We start from the raw sequence: 17984 nt of genomic DNA, 5'->3' as shown, positions 1-17984 counted from the left end.
AAATTAAACTAAAAAAAAAATCTCAGCTCACATACAAACCTTTTAAAATTTCCTATTCTGATCCAAAAATTTTTTTACCAAGCCCTAGTAATCTACCTTCTGTCCAAGAATCTGTAATCACTGCAGGTGATGTGTTAAGATTTGTTTTACTCCTAGTTGCTGAGATGAATAAGGAGAGGAAACCAGTCACAGGTGATGTAGGGCTCTGGCCAGAGCAACCCAATTGACTTTGCAACATCACATGCAACCTGGAAAGAGGAAACAACTAAGAGAAGACAAACAATGCTGCTTGCTTTTTCTGATGTGTGCTCTACACGTGTCTTTGTGTGGGGGTGGGGTTTAGGTAGATGACTGTATGAGCTCTCTTTTCTGCAAACAGCTGCCTCCTGGAGTCAGTGACATGAGTTACCCAACGGTCAATTTGGAGCCTGGGACACCATTCTGGTTCATCCATTGTCCCCCTAGAGATGGTTTTGATTGTTCACCTGGCTGCAGCTTAAATTTATTACCAGGAGGTTGAAGAAGGATGTGAACTGACATGAAAACCATTGACTTTATATTTTCTTGTAGTGAATGGTTTCTTTCTCTTTGTCTAAGTTATAGTGGTTAAAAGAGGAAAATGAAAATGACTCCATGCCTCACACCATACGTAAAAGCAAACTCAAAATGACTTAGAGGTCAAATATAAGATGTGACACCATAAAACTAGAAGTGAACATTGGCAAAACATTCTGTGACATAAACTGTAACAAAGTTTTCTTAGGTCAGTCTCCCCAAGGCAATAGGAATAAAAGCAGACATAAACAAATGGGACCTAATCAAACTTGTAAGTTTTCGCACACCAAAGAAAACCATGAACAAAATGAAAAAACAACCTAAAGAATGGGAGAAAATATTTGCAGATGATGCAAATGACAAGGGCTTAATTTCCAAAAAATATACAAATAGCTCATATGCCTCAATAACAACAACAAAAAACAATAAAAAAAATGGGCAGAAGATCTAAATAGACATTTCTCCAAAGAAGACATACAGCTGGCAAATAGGCTCATGAAAAGATGGTCAACATGACTAATTGTTAGAGAAATGCAATAAAAACTACAATGAGGTACCACCTCACACTTGTCAGAATGGCCATCATCAAACAGTCTACAAATAATAAATGCTGGAGAGGGTGTGGAGAAAAGGGAGCATTCTTACATTGTTGGTGGGAGTGTAAATTGGTGCAACCACTATGGAAAACAGTATGGAGGTTCCTTAAAATACTAAAGATACGACTTCTCTTGTGGCACAAGTGGATTAAAGATCTGGTAGTGTCACCACAGCAGTTTGGGTTGCTGCTGTGGCCCAGGTTTGATTCCTGGCTTGGGAACTTTTGCATGCTCCAGGCACAGTCAAACAAACAAACAAACAAAAACAAAAACCAAAAAACAAAAAACCCCATAAAACCACACTGAAAATAGAGTTACCTTTTGATCCCACAATCCCACTCCTGCGTTTTAGCTGGAAAAAATGAAAACTCATTTGAAAAGATACATATACCCCAATGTTCATAGAGGCAATCTGTGTCCATCAACAAATAAATGAAGAAGATGTGGCACACACACACACACAATGGAATACTACTCAGCCATAAAAAGAATGAAACGAAGTCATTTGCGGCAACATAGATGGACCTAGAGATTATCATACTGAGTGCCATAAGTCAGAGAAAGACAAATATCATAGGAGATTACTGATACATGGAATCTAAAATATAATAATGTTTCTTCTTTACAAACAGAAAGACTCATAGACATAGAAAACAAACAGCATAACAAAAGCGGAAAGTCGGGGAGGGATAAAATAGGAGTACAGGATTAATAGATACACGCTACTATATATAAGATAGATAAACAGCAACTATTTACTGCACAGCACAGGGAACTATATCCAACATCTTGTAATAACCTATAATGGAAAAGTATCTGAAAAAGAATATTTATCTATCTATATATCACTTTGCTGTACATCTGAAACTTACACAATATTGTAAATCAGCTATACTTCAATTAAAAAAAAAAGAAAATGACTCAAAAGGGAGGCGAAAATGGCATTTAAGTAAGGTCAAGCTCATGTGTAAACATCTTACTGTCCAGATGAAATTTTGATTCAAATATTTCTTTAAACTTTTGAAGCTTTTTATTTTATTATTATTATTTTTTTGTCTTTTTAGGGCCACACATGCGACATCCGTGGCTCAAATCCTGCTTTGTTGGGGCTGAGGTGTAGGCCCACAGCTGTAGCTTGGATTCAACTCAATCCAGGCGAGGGGTCCAGTTGGAGCAGTAGCCCCTGGCCTAGACCACAGCAACACAGGATCCAAGCCGTGTCTGTGACCTACACTTCAGCTCATGGCAACGCCAAATCCTTAACCCACTGAGTGAGGCCAGGGATCAAACCTGCAACCTCATGGATACTAGTCAGATTTGTTTCCACTGAGCCACGATGGGAACTCCTTGTGAAGCTTTTTTAAATCGCTTACATGTAAGTGTGGCTAAAATGTAACAATGCCAAATTTCTAGTATGAATAAAAACAATAAAAAATGACTCGAGTTGTACAAGCACACTTGCCATTGACTGAAGTTATTTTTTTGTCTGCTAGGGTAAGTAAGGGTATTTTGGATGGCAAGGAAAGAGGAAGGCAAAAAGCACAGGGTGTGGTAGAATCATCCTGGGGATTTTTTTCAAGCTCCACATGCTAAATGTTCCAACTCATCCTGTTTTCTTTTCTCTAAAGGTTTCTTTTTCTTCTTCTTTTTAAAATCTTTTTATTTTTGGCGGTGCCGCAGTGTACGGAAGTTCTCAGGCTGGGGACCAAACTCACACCATAGCCATGACCTGAGCAAATGGGATGGGGTGCCACCCTGTGGAATAACTTGGGTACAAAAGTGATTCAAAACTGTTGGGATCCTGGGAGTTCCTGTCATGGCACAGAGGAAATGAATCCGACTAGGAACCATGAGGTTGTGGGTTCCATTCCTGGCCTCACTCAGTGGTAAAGGATTTGGTGCCTCCGTGAGCTGTGGTGTAGGTCGCAGACGTGGCTCAAATCCTGCTTTGTTGGGGCTGAGGTGTAGGCCCACAGCTGTAGCTTGGATTCAACTCCTAGCCTGGGAACCTCCATATGCCGCAAGTGCGGCCCTTAAAAAAAAAAAAAAACAAAAAAACCCAACTACTGGGATCCTGGATCCTTCAGGCTCTACTCTCCCATTTTTATTGATCAGCTCCTGCTAACAGAGTTGCAGAAATTCACTGGCAAGGACTGGGATATCTTCGAAGGCTCCCCTATTTCGATATGGGTGAATGGGACTGAGGTGCAGATGCTGGTTGCTTGCCTTCCTACATTTTCCCTCTGTCGTCTATACTTGCTAAGTGGGTTGGATGGTAGCAGTGGTCCATGTCTCAGAACCTGTGCATGTGACCTTATTTGCAAAAAGAGTTCTTGTAGATATAATTAAGAATCAAAAAAAAATGTAGATATAATTAAGAATCAAAAAAAAAAAAAAAAGAATCATGTGAGAAGACCACCCTGAATTACCCAGGTGAAACTAAAGCCAATGACAGGTGTCCCTATAAGATACAAAAAAGGGGAGACAAGAGAGGAGGAGGACATGCAAAGGCAGAGATGGACTTGGAGTGATGCAGCCACAAGCTAAGGAATGTCGGGAGCCAGCAGAAACTACAGGAGGCAAACAAACAAACAAAAAAAGATTTTCCTCTAGAGTCTTTGGAGGGCACACAGCCCTCTCGATGCCTTGATTTCAGAATTCCAGCCTCCGGTACTGTGAGAGAATAAATTCGTTTTAAGCAAGTAATTCAGTGATAATTTGTTACAGGATCCATAAGAAATTAATATATCCACTTTCGCAAAGATCCAAAATGCCTTTGTGTGGTATTTCTACAAATGTCCAAGCCACCTGCATATAAGGTTTAGGATGAAGGGCAGAAAGTCTTACTTCATGATTACCTTTTATGGGCCACCATTTGTTACCACCTCAGAGCAGAGTGTCCTGACTGAGATGGCCCCTGCATTGGAATGACAGAGTAGGGGATAGGTCACATGCAGCAGGTGAGCTTTGTGGCTTTTTTTTTTTTTTTGCATTTTAGGGCTACACCTATAGCATATGGGAGTTCCCAAGCTAGGGGTCCATCGGAGCTGCAGCTGCCAGCCTACACCACAGCCACAACCACAGCAACACAGGATCTGAGCTCCATCTGCCACCTACACCACAGTTCCTGGCAATGCAGGATCCTTCACCCACTGAGCGAGGCCAGGGATTGAACCCACATCCTCATGGGTACTAGTCAGGTTCGTAACCCGCTGAGCCACATCAGGAAGTCTAGAAGCCTTTAACTTGATCTTGGGAGCAAAATCAGGTACAAGTCTGACGAGTGTTGGCGGCACAGATGGCAATAGGATTGATGAAGTATGCTTTGAATCTACACAGCTCAATAGTTCTGCTGGTTTCCTGTCCATGAAAGATGGACGGTTAGCAGAGGTAAAAAAACAAACAAACAAACAAACAAACAAACAAAAAAACAAAACGAAAAAACAAAAAACAGCACAAGTCGTGAACTCTTCAAATGTATTAGGGAAACCCCAGACCAGCTTCTGATGGGAGACTACTCTTCAGCTTCTAGGACTTGGTACTGGCTGCTTACCCCTGCCCAAACACGTACTTGGTATACTCCTAGTGGCTGATACAGAAACAATTCCAATCTTGTCAGTCAGCAACCATAGCAATAAATGCCTGGGACATGCTTGACCCCGGGCTTTGGTAAAAATAAAGAGCAAAAGGGGTATGGGCTGGGGGCTGAAGAATGACCTAAGACTCACAGTATTTGAGAAAGAAAAAATCTTAAACAAGGCTCTTCATTCTACAGAAAGAGGACAGGGTAAGTGATCTGCCAAAAGTCACACAGCTATTTAGTGCCACGATCAGCAAGTCTTCTACTTGCTCATCCACTGAACTTCCCACTGTCCTGTGTTGCCAGCTGTGGACTGACAGCCTCTACTGCACCTTACTCTTAGAAACAGTCACAATGATAAGGCTTCTGTGCTAGGAGCTCATGACACACCATGAAGAAGTTATCGCTGTTCCCATTTTATAGATAAAGAAACCAAGGCATGGTACAATCCAGTAATTCACTCAAGAACCATAGCTCGTGAATGGCAAAGCCCTCATTCAGACTCGGGTCTTGATTCTGGAGCTAGGATCTTAAACCACAACCCCTGGGACCTCAGACTTAACCTTGCCAGTGAGCCATGGTCCTCTCCCTCCTTCTTGTTTTTAGAAATGTTTACCCAGAGGCAGCCCCTGCTAACACCTCAGACAAATAAACGATCTTTTCTACTTCCCCTGACCCCTCTCTCTTGTTAACATGGGATTCCAACCCTGGAAATTCATGATTTTTAAAGCACTTGTAAGGCTAGAACAATCGCCAAAGAAATAGCTTGCACCTAGCCCATACGCCACTAGGCGGCGGTGTGACTGCTCGATGAAGCATATCCTTCAAGGATGTAGAACTTCCCCAGAAACCAGCTTGACTGAGCCCTGAGTCCAGGGGAGGGGCCCTAGGATTCCAGCAGGAGCTGGGAAATTAGCTAGATGAATAGAAATGGCAAGCAGGAAGCATGGATTTGAACTTTTAAAATAATTTCTCAACAGAGTTCTTGCTGTGGCAGAGCAGGTTAAGAGTCCAACTGCAGAGGCTCCAGTGGCTGTGGAGGTGCAGGTTTGACCCCTGGCCTGGTACAGTGGGTTAAAGGGTCCGGTGTTGCTGCAGCTGCAGCTGCAATTCAATCCCTGGCACAGGAACTTCCATTTGCTACGGGCTCAGCCATAAAATAACAATAATAATAATAATAATAACAATAATAATAATATTTCCAAGAGAAATGGAGTCCTTCCCAGACATTTCTGTTTGAAACAGGTTAACTTCTCCAGGGTGTCCCACCTCAATTCCTTTGATATTCATGAACACCTTTAATGGAGTTTTTTTTGTTTGTTTGTTTGTTTGTTTGTTTTTGTCTTTTTAGGGCTGTACCCTTGGCATTTATGGAGGTTCCCAGACTAGGGGCTGAATCAGAGTTGTAGCTGTAGACAGCAATGCCAGCTCTGAGCTGCATCTGCGACCTACACCACAGCTCATGGCGACGATGGATCCTTAGTCCACTGAGAAAAGCCAGGGATTGAACCCTTGTCCTCATGGATACTAGTTGGGTTTGTTAACCACTGAGCCATAATAGGAACTCCTAATGGAGTATTTTTAAGGATATGGTTTTATTGGAAAGAGCAATCCTGTTGTTTATCATTAATTTCTCAGAGCGCAAGAATATCTGAAGTTCATGCCCCACTTTGTACAGGCGCATGATTTGAACTACATAAAATCTCCCCTGACAGTCTCCCAGCACGGACAGAAAAGCAGAGCCATGATTTGGCTTGTGTTCACAATCTCATCTATTTTTCTACACAGAATAATCTCGAAGCCCAAAGTATTTTAAGTGGCAAATATTTATGATCTATTATCAAATATTAGTACACAAGAAGTTTACATAGTTTTATACTCAACAGAGCCCTATGAGGTAAGTACTACTATTGTTCTCATTTTTTACGAGGAGGAAACTGAGGCACAGAGAGGTTAAGTGACTGGCCCAAAGTCACACAGCTGGTAGGAGGCAGAGTAAGAGGCCCATGCCATTCCTTTTTTTTTCTTTTTGCCTTTTCTAGGGCCTCTCCCGAAGCATATGGAGATTCCCAGGCTAGGGGCTTAACTGGAGCTGTAGCCGCCGGCCTATGCCAGAGCCACAGCAACTTGGGATCTGAGCCGCGTCTGTGACCTACACCACAGCTCACGGCAACGCCGGATCCTTAACCCACTGAGCAAGGGCAGGGACCGAACCCGCAACCTCATGGTTCCTAGTCGGATTCGTTAACCACTGTGCCACGACAGGAACTCCCCATGCTCTTCTTTTAATTACTTCATTATCAGTTTAATTAAGGATGGGGTAGGGGGAAAGGCCTTGTGAATTTTCCACGAGGCGGCAATTCGTGTAAGAGGGCCAAAGGCTCGAACCAAATGTTGGAGTCATTGGCTGTTCTGAAACATGACCTGCAGCCTTTTGTCATCTGTGTCCCAGTTTGCTGGCATTCCTTCTAAGAAGGCACGGTTGATGGCAGCATAGCCCTGTTTCCCTAATCTGTGTAGAAATTTCACACAAATCTCCACTTCCTGCCAGCTCTTAAGCTTTGGAAAATTTCTCCTCTTCATCAAAAGGGTGAGTACCCGCTTGTCAGAAGCCAAGATGAAAGTGGTCGTCTGTGCTCAATTAGGACCATGGTTCTGGTTTTGTTGCGAGGCTTCATTTAATACCAGAGCCCCGCTGGCCTGCTTGAGAGGCCCTATCCAGGTACAAAACAGCAAGGGACACATTCTTATCTGCTTACCACCCTCCTGGCTACAGGGAGGCTGAGTTGTGGGGTCTGATGTCTACCTCTTCTGCTATTTGCCAACAGAGAGAACATGCCTTGCTGTCAATGATTCCAGCCAGCACACTCTGTGCCGCCAGAACTTGGAGGCGGTACTTTTTCCTGCTGTAAAACATCACACACAGATTTGAAAGAGGAAACCTGGGTAGGGCTGTTACCTGATTCCTGCAGAAGGAAGCGGGAGGGTGGTCTCAATGAGTGGGTCTTCCTGGGGCCTGGGGGTGGGGGGGCTGGGCCCCTCCTCACGTTTTGGCTGTGGTGTCTGCTCTGCACGTAGAATCCAAGCCCTGTGGCACTCTCTGAGCCCTGGCAGGGACATGTCAGGGAAGCAGTTGAATGACCCACCCTCTCCCCCCACCCCTCCCCATCAGGCTGCCTTAGACAAGAAAAGTTCTATTATGCCCTCGGGATATTGAGTAAGAAGGCGGACAAAGAGGGGAACTAAAAAGTGTCTGTTCAGCCTGAAAGCTTCTGCTGACATTCCCTGCAAGCACGTGATATGTAAAAGGGCAAAACCAAGTCTCCTGCCGCCCCCGTGGCTGTCAAAGAGAGGAACCTGGAAGGTCCAGGAATCTGCTGGCACAGCCAGGTTGTCTGCCTGCAGAGCAGGTCAAGGACGGAGGCTGTGACTAGGGAAGTCCTCTCCAACTTTGTGTGGGATATTTGGGACCGCACTGCATCTGCAGTTGGGAGCTGTAGGGGGCTGCCTGACTGCATGAGCTTAAAGGGGGTGAGGCAGGTGGAAAGCCCAGGGGATTCACTTTTGTCTGCTTTTTGGCTAGATTTGCTTCAAAGTCTGGAGAAAACAGAGTATTCCAAAGACCATTCATGTTAAGAGACCGCCACTGGGGTTAAATGGGATTTTAAGAAATTGTGGCTGTGAAATTAACCTCCTCTATCTTCCTTCTATTCTTTCATTCCTTCCTCAGTCACAAGTCATTATGCACCTCCTATATGGGCTGAGCACTGTGCTAAACTAGAAAGGTGAACGAGAAAAGGCTCTTCCTCTGAGAGGTGGATGATCTTGCAGAGGTCAGAGTTGGCCACTTTCCTCCTTGTATAATTTCCCCTTCTTCGATAGTCGGCATTGACAGTTTAGACCCATGTGCCCCATCTGGCCCAGAGCCTGTTTTGCAGCATCTCAAGGTCTAAATGGGTTTTGGATTTTTTTTTTTTTCTCCCTTGCCTCAGACATGCAGAAGTCCCGGGGCCAGGGATCAACAGTAGTGGCAATGTCAGATTCTTAACCCGATGTACCACCAGGGAACTCCAAGTTTCACATTTTTAAAGAGTAAGAAAAACACAGAAGAAGAAGAACAGTACCTGACAGAGAATATATGTGGCCTACAATATTTACTATTTGGCCTTTTGCAGAAAAAGTTTGCCAATCCTGTTTTATTTTTTTATTTTCTTATTTTTTAATTTTAATTATTTTTTTTTGTTTCCATTATAGTTGTTTTATAGTATTCTGTCGATTTTCTATCCTTTTTTTTTTTCTTTTTTCTTTTTAGGGCTGCACCTGTGGCATATGGAGGTTCCCAGGCTAGGGGTCAAATGTAGCTGCTGGCCTACACCATAGCCACAGCAACACAGGATCTGAGCTGTGCCTGCGACCTACACCACCGCTCAGGGCAATGCCAGTTCTGCAATCGACCAAGGGAGGCCAGGGATTGAACCTGCATCCTCAAGGATGCTAGTCAGATTCGTTAACCACTGAGCCATGGCAGGAATTCCTCCTGTCAATTTTCTACTGTACAGCCAAGTGACCCAGTCACACACACACACACACACATTCTTTTTCTCACATTATCCTCCATCATGCTCCATCACAAGTGACTAGATATAGTTCCCTGTGCTATCCAGCAGGATCTCATTGCTTATCCACTCCATAAGTCAATAGTTTGCATCTATTAACCCCAGACTCCCAGTCCATCACATTCCCTCCCCCTCCCCCTTGGCAACCACAAGTCTGGTTTCCAAGTCCATGAGTTTCTTTTCTGTGGAAAGGTTCACTTGTGCCATATATTAGATTCCCGATGTAAGTGATTTCATATAATACCTGTTTTATAATAAGACAATTCTCGCTTTTTAGCCAGGTAAACAGCAACACCAAATAGGACATTTTCTATCCTCTCTTGCCACTAGCTGTGGCCAGATAACTAAATTGTGGCCAATGGGATCAAAGCTGAAGAGATTTCTAGGGCTTCTGTGTAGAGCTCTTAAACTGGGGCCCACCATACCTTTCCTTCCTGCTGGCCAGAATGCCATGAGAGGGGTTCCCTTTGTGGCTCAATGGGTTAAGAACCCAACATAGTGTCCGTGAAGATGTGGGTTGAATCCCAGGCCTCACTCAGTGGGTTAAAGACCTGGCGTTGCCACAAGCTGCAGTGTAGGTTGCAGATGCGGCTTGGATCTGGTGTTGCTGTGACTGTGGTGTAGGCTGGCATCGGCAGCTCCGATTTGACCCCTTGCTGGGGAACTTCCAATTACCACAGGTACGGCCCTAAAAAGAAAAAAAAGAATGCCATGGGAGCCCAAGCCATTCAGCTCATTGCTGACTAGGGCTTATTAATACTCTAGAGTCGGCAGTGCAGCTGGGCCCTGGCAACAGGGAATGACTCAGTTACCCCTGGATCTTCCTGGATGGTCATGAGGGACAGATGCCAAAAAACAAGACAAATCTTCCAGAACCCAGTGTGCCCTGTCTTCATGGAATACACCTCCTTTCCACCTCTGGTTCACTCTTGGTTGTGACCCAAAGTCCAGTGTAGACTTATCACCGACTTCTGATCTCAGTTCCTGAGAACCAGGGAAAGGCTGCCTTCCTTTGGCTTCTATGCTGTCTTTTAGTTGTTGGACCTCTGGACTCTGAGCTCTTAAGGGTGGATGGCAGCTTCTTTTTTTTTTTTTTTTTTTTTTTTTTGCTTTTTAGGGCTGCACCTGCGGCATATGGAGGTTCCCAGGCTAGGAGTCCAATTGGAGCTACAGCTGCCAGCCTACACCACAGCCACGGCAACACCAGATCCTTAACCCAGTGAGCGAAGCCAGGGATTGAAACTGCAACCTCATGGTTCCTAGTCGGACTTGTTTCCACTGAGCAACAATGGTAACTCCAGGTCGCAGCTTCTTTGTCTTTGATTTCTAGCTTCTAGTAGGGTGTCTTGCACACACAAGGAATTTTATAAATATTGTGAAATGAATTAATTTATTAGAGACCAAGGATAGCTTCCTGGTTTGTAGGGCTATTGCTTTTTTCTATGCATTTATCCCAGGAAAAGATGAGTCTGGCAATTTCCACCTCTGAGGGGTAGATCTCATTTTTGCTTTCTGAAATGAGGGAGAGGGAATATACACATTTAGAAAGACTACATTTTAAAAATTGAATGTTTCGGACAGAACACTGTAAACTGGCTATAATGGAAAAAAATAAAATCATTAAATAAAAAATAAAATAGAAAATAAGATAAAATGTAGAACATATTTGAGAAAAAAATTGAATGTTTCATTGCATTTGGATGGTAGCTGTGCTTGCTGATAGTGTCTGAAAAGGTTTGAACATTTAATAAAAACAAGAAAAAAGCCATGAGATCAGTTAGGTAACATGATATATTCCTGAAATAAATAGCCCAAATCTGCCTTATCTTGAACCGATCTTATTATTACATAATAATAAACATACAATTTTTATAACATCTTTCCTTATAAAGGAAAATATGTACAATCATCTATTATTATTTGATAGCAATAATGTAAAAATTCCATTTGCTTTTCCCCATGCCCCTCCATGTTATGTGGCTTATAATTCATAAGTGCAAAAGCAGGAATTCCCCTTCTGGGTCAGCAGTTAATGAACCCGACTAGCATCCATGAGGACACGGGTTTGATCCCTGGCCTTGCTCCGTGGGTTAAGGATCCGGTGATGCCGTGAGCTGTGGGGTAGGTTTCAGACGCAGCTTGGATCCCGCGTTGCTGTGGTTCTGGCGTAGGCCAGTGGCTACGGCTCCGATTGGACCCCTAACCTGGGAACCTCCATATGCTGAGGGCACAGCCCTAAAAAGACAAAAAGACCGGAAAAAAAAGAAAAAAAAAGTGCAAAAGCAGTGTTTTGGTATAAACCCTCTTTTACTATGTGCTCTGGATCTATGTAACCAATTTTTCTTAACCAGCAAATTAATAAGATTTTGCAGACACTATATAGCAGTAGCATTTCCCCCTTCATTTGGATGAAAGAATAGAAAATAGGAGGGACCTATTTTTCTTCACATGGAATCCTTCTTGAGATGGTGTTGAAAGAGGTGGAGTTGGAAAGAATTACTTGCATTATTTTTTTTTAAGGAACTAATAATGTCATATGGGGCTAGTATTTGCATATCTCCTTTTTGCTATTTTTGTAGCTACTCTCTAAAGCTTTTCATAAATTACAAGGAAATCTGGCAATAAAATCAAATAAAATAATTCTAAGGTTTCTAAGTCAAAGGATAGATCTCATATTACATCTGCTACTGAGACATAACTAACACCTCAGTGCTTCTGGATATTTTATTAAATGTTTAGGGCTCTCCCCCTCCCCCAGCAAGAGCAATTCTATGCAAAGGATGATCTCATGAATAGTTCATTCTTTGTGGACTTGAATACCAGGCTTTTTCTTCCCTATCTGGTGAAATTCTATTGTGCAACACAAGGAAATAAAATACTCTAGAAGGAAAATTAGTGAGTTGGGGAGGGGGGTTGTGTGAAGAGGATGGAGGAAGTCAGCTTACTCAATTCATTACCATCAGCATCAACATCATTTATGATAACAGAATTTCTGTTTTCATAATCCAGGTCAATTCTTCTACTATCCCTATATCTTCCCATCCTCACCTCTACCCCAGACTGAAAAACCTTACCCTGTTTCTATCTGGTCTGTATAACTACTACTTGTGCAGGGTTGGCCTGTTTATACCTATGGCCCATCAACACATTTGCTTTTTTGTTCCTAAATTAAAATATTGTATGAATTATTGCTCTTAAGATTTAGCAACTATTAACATTTATTTTCCCTCAGTTAAAAAAAAAATCTCCTGCTGTATAGCACGGAGAATTACATCCAATCAATTGGGACAGAACATGATGGAAGGATATGAGAAAATGTGTGTGTATGTGTGTGTGTATATACACACGAGTGGGTCATTTTGCTGTACAGCAGAAATTGACAGAAATTGTAAATCAACTATACTTTAAAATTTTTAAAAAAAATAAAATGAAAATGACAAAGTTCATATTCTAGTTCTTTAGGCAGTAAGTGACCCAAAGCCAATGGCCCATCCAGCCACCTTCCAAGGAGAGACGGCCTGGTTCTAGTGGCTATGATGATTCTGCTGTGCCATTTAGAGCCTCTATTGACTTATTCATAAAACAAATTATGAACGTGTTTGCGAGTAAAAGTGATTTGGCTTGAAGTTAGGCCCTGGCACCATCCAGGTGGCTTCCTTTCCTAGGATGCTCTGGGTGGTGTGTGAAGACAGATGGGCAGGCCTCAGCCTTCTGCTCACGCAGCAGGGAATGCCTTTGGCAGGAGCCTTGCGCTGCTCTAGACAAGAGCACAGGATGAAGCATGGATGAATTCATGCCTCCCAAAGCTCGTCATTGCCCTGCTGACAGATGCCTGGGTGTCAGGAGTTCCGTCAGCCAGTCCCCATCCCAGGTCATCAAAGGCCCATATTCCCAGAGTGAGTTCATTGCCTGCCACCAGAAACCACCCTCTGCCCAGAAACTAGGATCAGGATGAGAGTAGATCGCATAGAAGAGAAGCCAAGAAACAGGTTCTGCTTATTTTCTTTGACTTTAACAATTATGTCCCCTTCCTCCCCCTCAAAACTCCTGCACCTGAATCAGAGAAACATTACAACCTGCAAGATGCAGGACTGGCTCCAGGTTAATGTGTGAAGAAAAGGTGGTTTTTCTCTACTTTTTCTCTGACCCCAGCTTTCTTCTCTAACTTACCCTTCCTTCTTGCTTCCTGGGAAAGCAGAAAACTAGCTGATGAAAGAGTTTTCCAACTCTCAGCATCTAAGATTCTAAAAACACATTTAAAATAGGAAAAGAGGCAGGGAACCTGGAACAATTTCCAGGGATTCTACCATGTGGGGTCCTATCAGTGGGCAGAACCTTTTAAAAGAGGCCAGCAACCTTTGAGTAGTGGGCATGGGAGACCCACAGCCCCCCTCCTCATTCTTAAGCCTCTCCTTTCCTGAGTTTTGTCATACACAAAAGTGGTCATTCAAAAATTTACATTATATAGAGCTAGCAATAAAGTATATTTGAGCTTGCCCCTAATATCTGAGTATTTGTTAGTGAACTCTATCCATTCATATATATTACTTTGGGAATATACTTTATCCATTATAAAAGATAAACAAAAAATAGAAAAGAGATTTAAAAAAAAATACAAGAGTTCCTGTCATGGTTCAGTGGTTAACCAACCTGACTAGTATCCATGAGGACAAGAGTTCAATCCCTGGCCTTGCTCAGTGGGTTAAGGTTCTGGTGTTGCCGTGAGCTGTGGTGTAGGTCGCAGATGACTCTCAGATCCCAAGTTGCTGTGGCTGTGGTGTAGGCCAGCATTTGTGTTCTATTTGACCCCTAGCCTGGGAACTTCCATATGCCAAGGGTGAGGCCCTAACAAGACAAAAGACAAAATAAATAAATAAATTCTCTTCATGCTCAACATATTGTCTATGAACCCTCCTTTGGAGGGGCCTCCACTTTGGAGGCCACTGGAGAAAAGAGTAGAGAGAGGAGATCATAGCACTAGAAGTAGCAAAGGGCATAGGGACACCAACAAAGCCTGTGTTCCCTACCTGTTGGTTCCACCCATTCAAAGGGGTTCCTTTCTTAGCTGGAGAATCCAGCCAAACCCTCTGTCTGATCCAAAGCCTGGCTCCTCACCCCATTCTGCCCCCTCTGCGTCACCCCCCCCGGTCTCTCCTGAGTCTGAGGCTCTCATTCCTGCTGTCCTAACCAGGTAACCACCTAAGGCGCATTATCACCTAAACGTCCAACGGGGCCCCAGTCACCCATTCTCACGGGACCCAAACGTGAGCCCAAAACCAGCGTTAGCCTCCCTCCCCCAACTCCCACAGCCACATCTCCTCTGCACAACTCCGTGCCTCTCTGTCCCACGCGTCTTCTGCCTCCTGCTTGCTCTCCTGCCCCAGCACCCTGCCTTCGTCACTTCTACCTCTGTAGCTGCCGCGGCCTCTTACAGAACTGCTCTGCCTCTAGCCCTTTCTCAGAGCTGCCATGTGTACTCTTCCTGTGATCAACTGGTGCACGGTTGCTTAGAGCCCTTCCGTGGCTCTCAAACCTTCAGAAAAGAAAGAAAAATTAAAACACCTCACCATGGAGGAGGCTCTCCTTCCTGTGTCCTTGCCACACCTCCAGCCGCACGTGGCCTTGCTTCTGCATCTCACATGTCCATACCACCTTTTCTTCATTCTGTTTAACCCAGGCTTCAGCTTCGACTCCAGCCAGAGTTCACCTCCCCCAGCAAAGGCGGCTCTGACCTTCCCTCTGGGCCTCCAGAGGACTTAACTGCATCACGTGACAGAGTTTTATGTCTTGGTTCCACCAGAATTGCCCAGGGTAAGGCCCAATCCTTAATTTTTATCTCCGTGTCTTTAGAATAGTAGCCCTCAAAGGAGTAGCTGGAGTAGCTGGAGTTGCTTCTAAAATAAGTGTGACTCCAGGCGGAGTAAGAGCCCGCCACCGCTTGGGCAGCTAGCTCCCTCTCCCAGGTGACTCTCATCCAATTCCTCCTCAATGTTCAGCGCAGTATCCGTGCCAAGCATTCAGTTAACAGCCGTGAGAGAAGGAATTCTTTCTCTCTCGTCTTTCCATCCTTGATAAGTGAATGCACTCATATGGGCCGAGACAGACTCGACTTTTGTTTTTGTTTTTTGGCTGTGCTTCTGGCATGTGGAAGTTCGCAGGCCAGGGGCTGAACCCGAGCCACAGCAGCGATCCGGGCCACTGCAGTGACATTTCGGGATCCTTAACTGCCAGGCCACCAGGGAACTCCTGGAGAAATTTTAATATGGCCAATTAAAGGCTAAAGAAGTTGTTACTTTTCTTAGGTGGGATAATGGCATGGTTAAAATGGAGAAGGCCCTTATTCTTAGGAGATACATGCTTAAATTTTTAGGAAATGAATCGTCATGATTTGTACAACTCTCAAATGGTTCAGGCAATTATTTATACACATGCATGTAATGTGGCAAAATGTTAGCAATTGGATGAATCTAGCTGAAGGGAATTCAGTTGTTTGTGGTATTATTGTTGAAGCTTTTCTATGGATTTCTAAACTTTAAATATAAAAATGAAGAAATGGGGCGTTCCCATTGTGGTGCAGCATAAACAAATCCGACTAGGAACCATGAGGTTGCAGGTTCGATCCCTGGCCTCACTCAGTGGGTTAAGGATCCAGTGTTGCTGTGAGCTGTGGTGTAGGTCATAGACACAGCTCAGATCCCACATTGCTATGGCCATGGTGTAGGCCGGCAGCTGTAGCTCCAATTCTACCCCTAGCCTGGGAACCTCCATATGCCAAGGGGGTGGCCCTAAAAAAAAAAAAAAAAGTGAAGAAATGTAACAACTAGAGTGTACGTAATTATTCAGATTTGTGGCTTTCATTTGAAAAGTCTGACTTCCTAATACAAAAGTTAGCTGGAGTTTCACAGAACCTCCATAATTTGCTCTAACCACTTGTTTCATTAAAGTCACCTCTCAGGTCAGAGGAGGCATTTGACTTGCAACCCATGAGGTAGAGGTCAAGAGCCTTTGAAATTCTCCTCTTGGGTTCTTTTCATAGGATTGTTTCTCTTGCCTCCAATAAAACTGAACTAAAGTGTCTTTCACTGGGGAAGTCCTTTCACATTGGGGAGAAACAGAAGGTTTGGGCTCGCCATGTTGGCTGTACCTGTTCTTAACACACACAAAGCCTGGTGCATCTCTCCAAGATTAGTGACTAGATCAGGATATGAGGCGAAAGATCCAGTCCGCAGCAATGGATGGCACTGAACTAGTCCCAAACTCCTCGGGGGTTTGGGACCTTGGCTATACAAGCCAGGACAAGCAGAACTGACTTTGGCTAGTAGGTAAAGAAGGAACCCTAAGAGAATCACAATGAAATCATGATGGAAACTGTCTCCCTCATGGGAAGAAATGGTAGGAAATAGGCCTGAGGAAGAATGATGATGGATTTTAACTATATATATGTACACTTTATTCTTTTCATGATAGAAAATACTTCAAGGAAATGTGACAAAATTCTTCGTCATGGATCTATTGATGTTTGCTATATACTTCTTTGTGCTTTTCCCCATTTTATTTTTTTGGCTGCACCTATGGCATGTGGAAGTTCCCAGGCCAAGGATGGAACCTGCACCACAGCAGTAACCAGAACCACAGCAGTGAAATGCTGGATCCTAACCCCCTGAGCCACCAGGGAATTCCATCCCCACCCCCACCCCACCCCCTTATTTTTTTGCTTTTTAGGGCCACACCTATGGCATATGGAAGTTCCTAGGCTAGGGGTTAAACTGGATCTAGAGCTGCTGGCAGGCCACAGCATATCAAGCAGGATCTGAGCCATGTCTTCAGCCTACACCACAGCTCATGGCAATGCCGGATTGCCGACATACTGAGCGAGGCCAGGGATCGGACCCAAAACCTCATGGATACTAGTTGGATTTGTTTCTATTGTGGCACAACAGGAACTCCATCCATTCCCCTATTTTTAAAATTTCTCAACCACCCCCCCCCCCCAAAAAAAACAAGGAGTTCCCTTATGGCACAGCAGGTTAAGGATCTGGTGTTGTCACTGCAGTGGCATAGGTCGCTACTGTGGGCCTGGGTTGGATCCCTGGCCTGGGAGCTTCCATATGCCGTGAGGCTGGCCACACTAACCAACCAACTGACCAACAAAAATGTTGGTTCTGCCTCACACAGGACACAAAGATTCCCACAAGCATTCCCAACCATGTTTGGAAATGACATCCTAGAGTAATGGGCTCTAAGAGGAAGTAAAAACCTTAAACTCTAGTTTTCCTGAAGACAAAGAACCACAGATTTCAATTTTAAATCACCAGGGTCATTGTTTTTGGATATGGTACTTCCCCTTGCTTCCCCAGCAGTTAAAGAAAGAGACTGGTAAAGGAAAAGTAAAGGAAAAAAAAGTGGGAAATCTTTCTTATGTATAATTTCCCTTCTCTGTTTTCTGACTCCGAAAGCTAATAAAGCAAGTTTTCTCACTTATGATGTAATCTCCCGTCTTTTTTTTTTAAATTTTGGAAGCTAATAAAATTTAAAAACACATTTATAATTCTACAATTTATGACTCTTTTGGGATTTTAGCTAATATAGCCTTTTGTCACTACAATTATGAAAGTTCTTTTGGCCCATTCTAATCCT

At 43.7% G+C, this 17984-nt stretch overlaps 1 protein-coding gene across 2 annotated transcripts in view; it reads right to left on the bottom strand.

Annotated features, from left to right (window-relative positions):
* The window catches only part of FYB1 (FYN binding protein 1), a 177967-nt gene that overhangs the window by 115418 nt on the left and 44565 nt on the right, over positions 1 to 17984 (bottom strand). The window contains exon 1 of one of the 2 annotated variants that reach the window (XM_047766676.1): positions 7691 to 7807. The exons of the other annotated variant lie outside the window; for it this stretch is intronic. The gene's annotated coding sequence lies outside the window, so the exon portion shown is untranslated. Of the gene's footprint in view, positions 1 to 7690; positions 7808 to 17984 lie in introns of those variants that run through there. 2 annotated transcript variants of the gene reach the window in all.

Source organism: Phacochoerus africanus, chromosome 1 (assembly GCF_016906955.1).
Source record: "Phacochoerus africanus isolate WHEZ1 chromosome 1, ROS_Pafr_v1, whole genome shotgun sequence".
In the NCBI taxonomy this organism is placed as follows: domain Eukaryota; kingdom Metazoa; phylum Chordata; class Mammalia; order Artiodactyla; family Suidae; genus Phacochoerus; species Phacochoerus africanus.
This window is presented reverse-complemented; position numbering and strand designations above follow the sequence as displayed.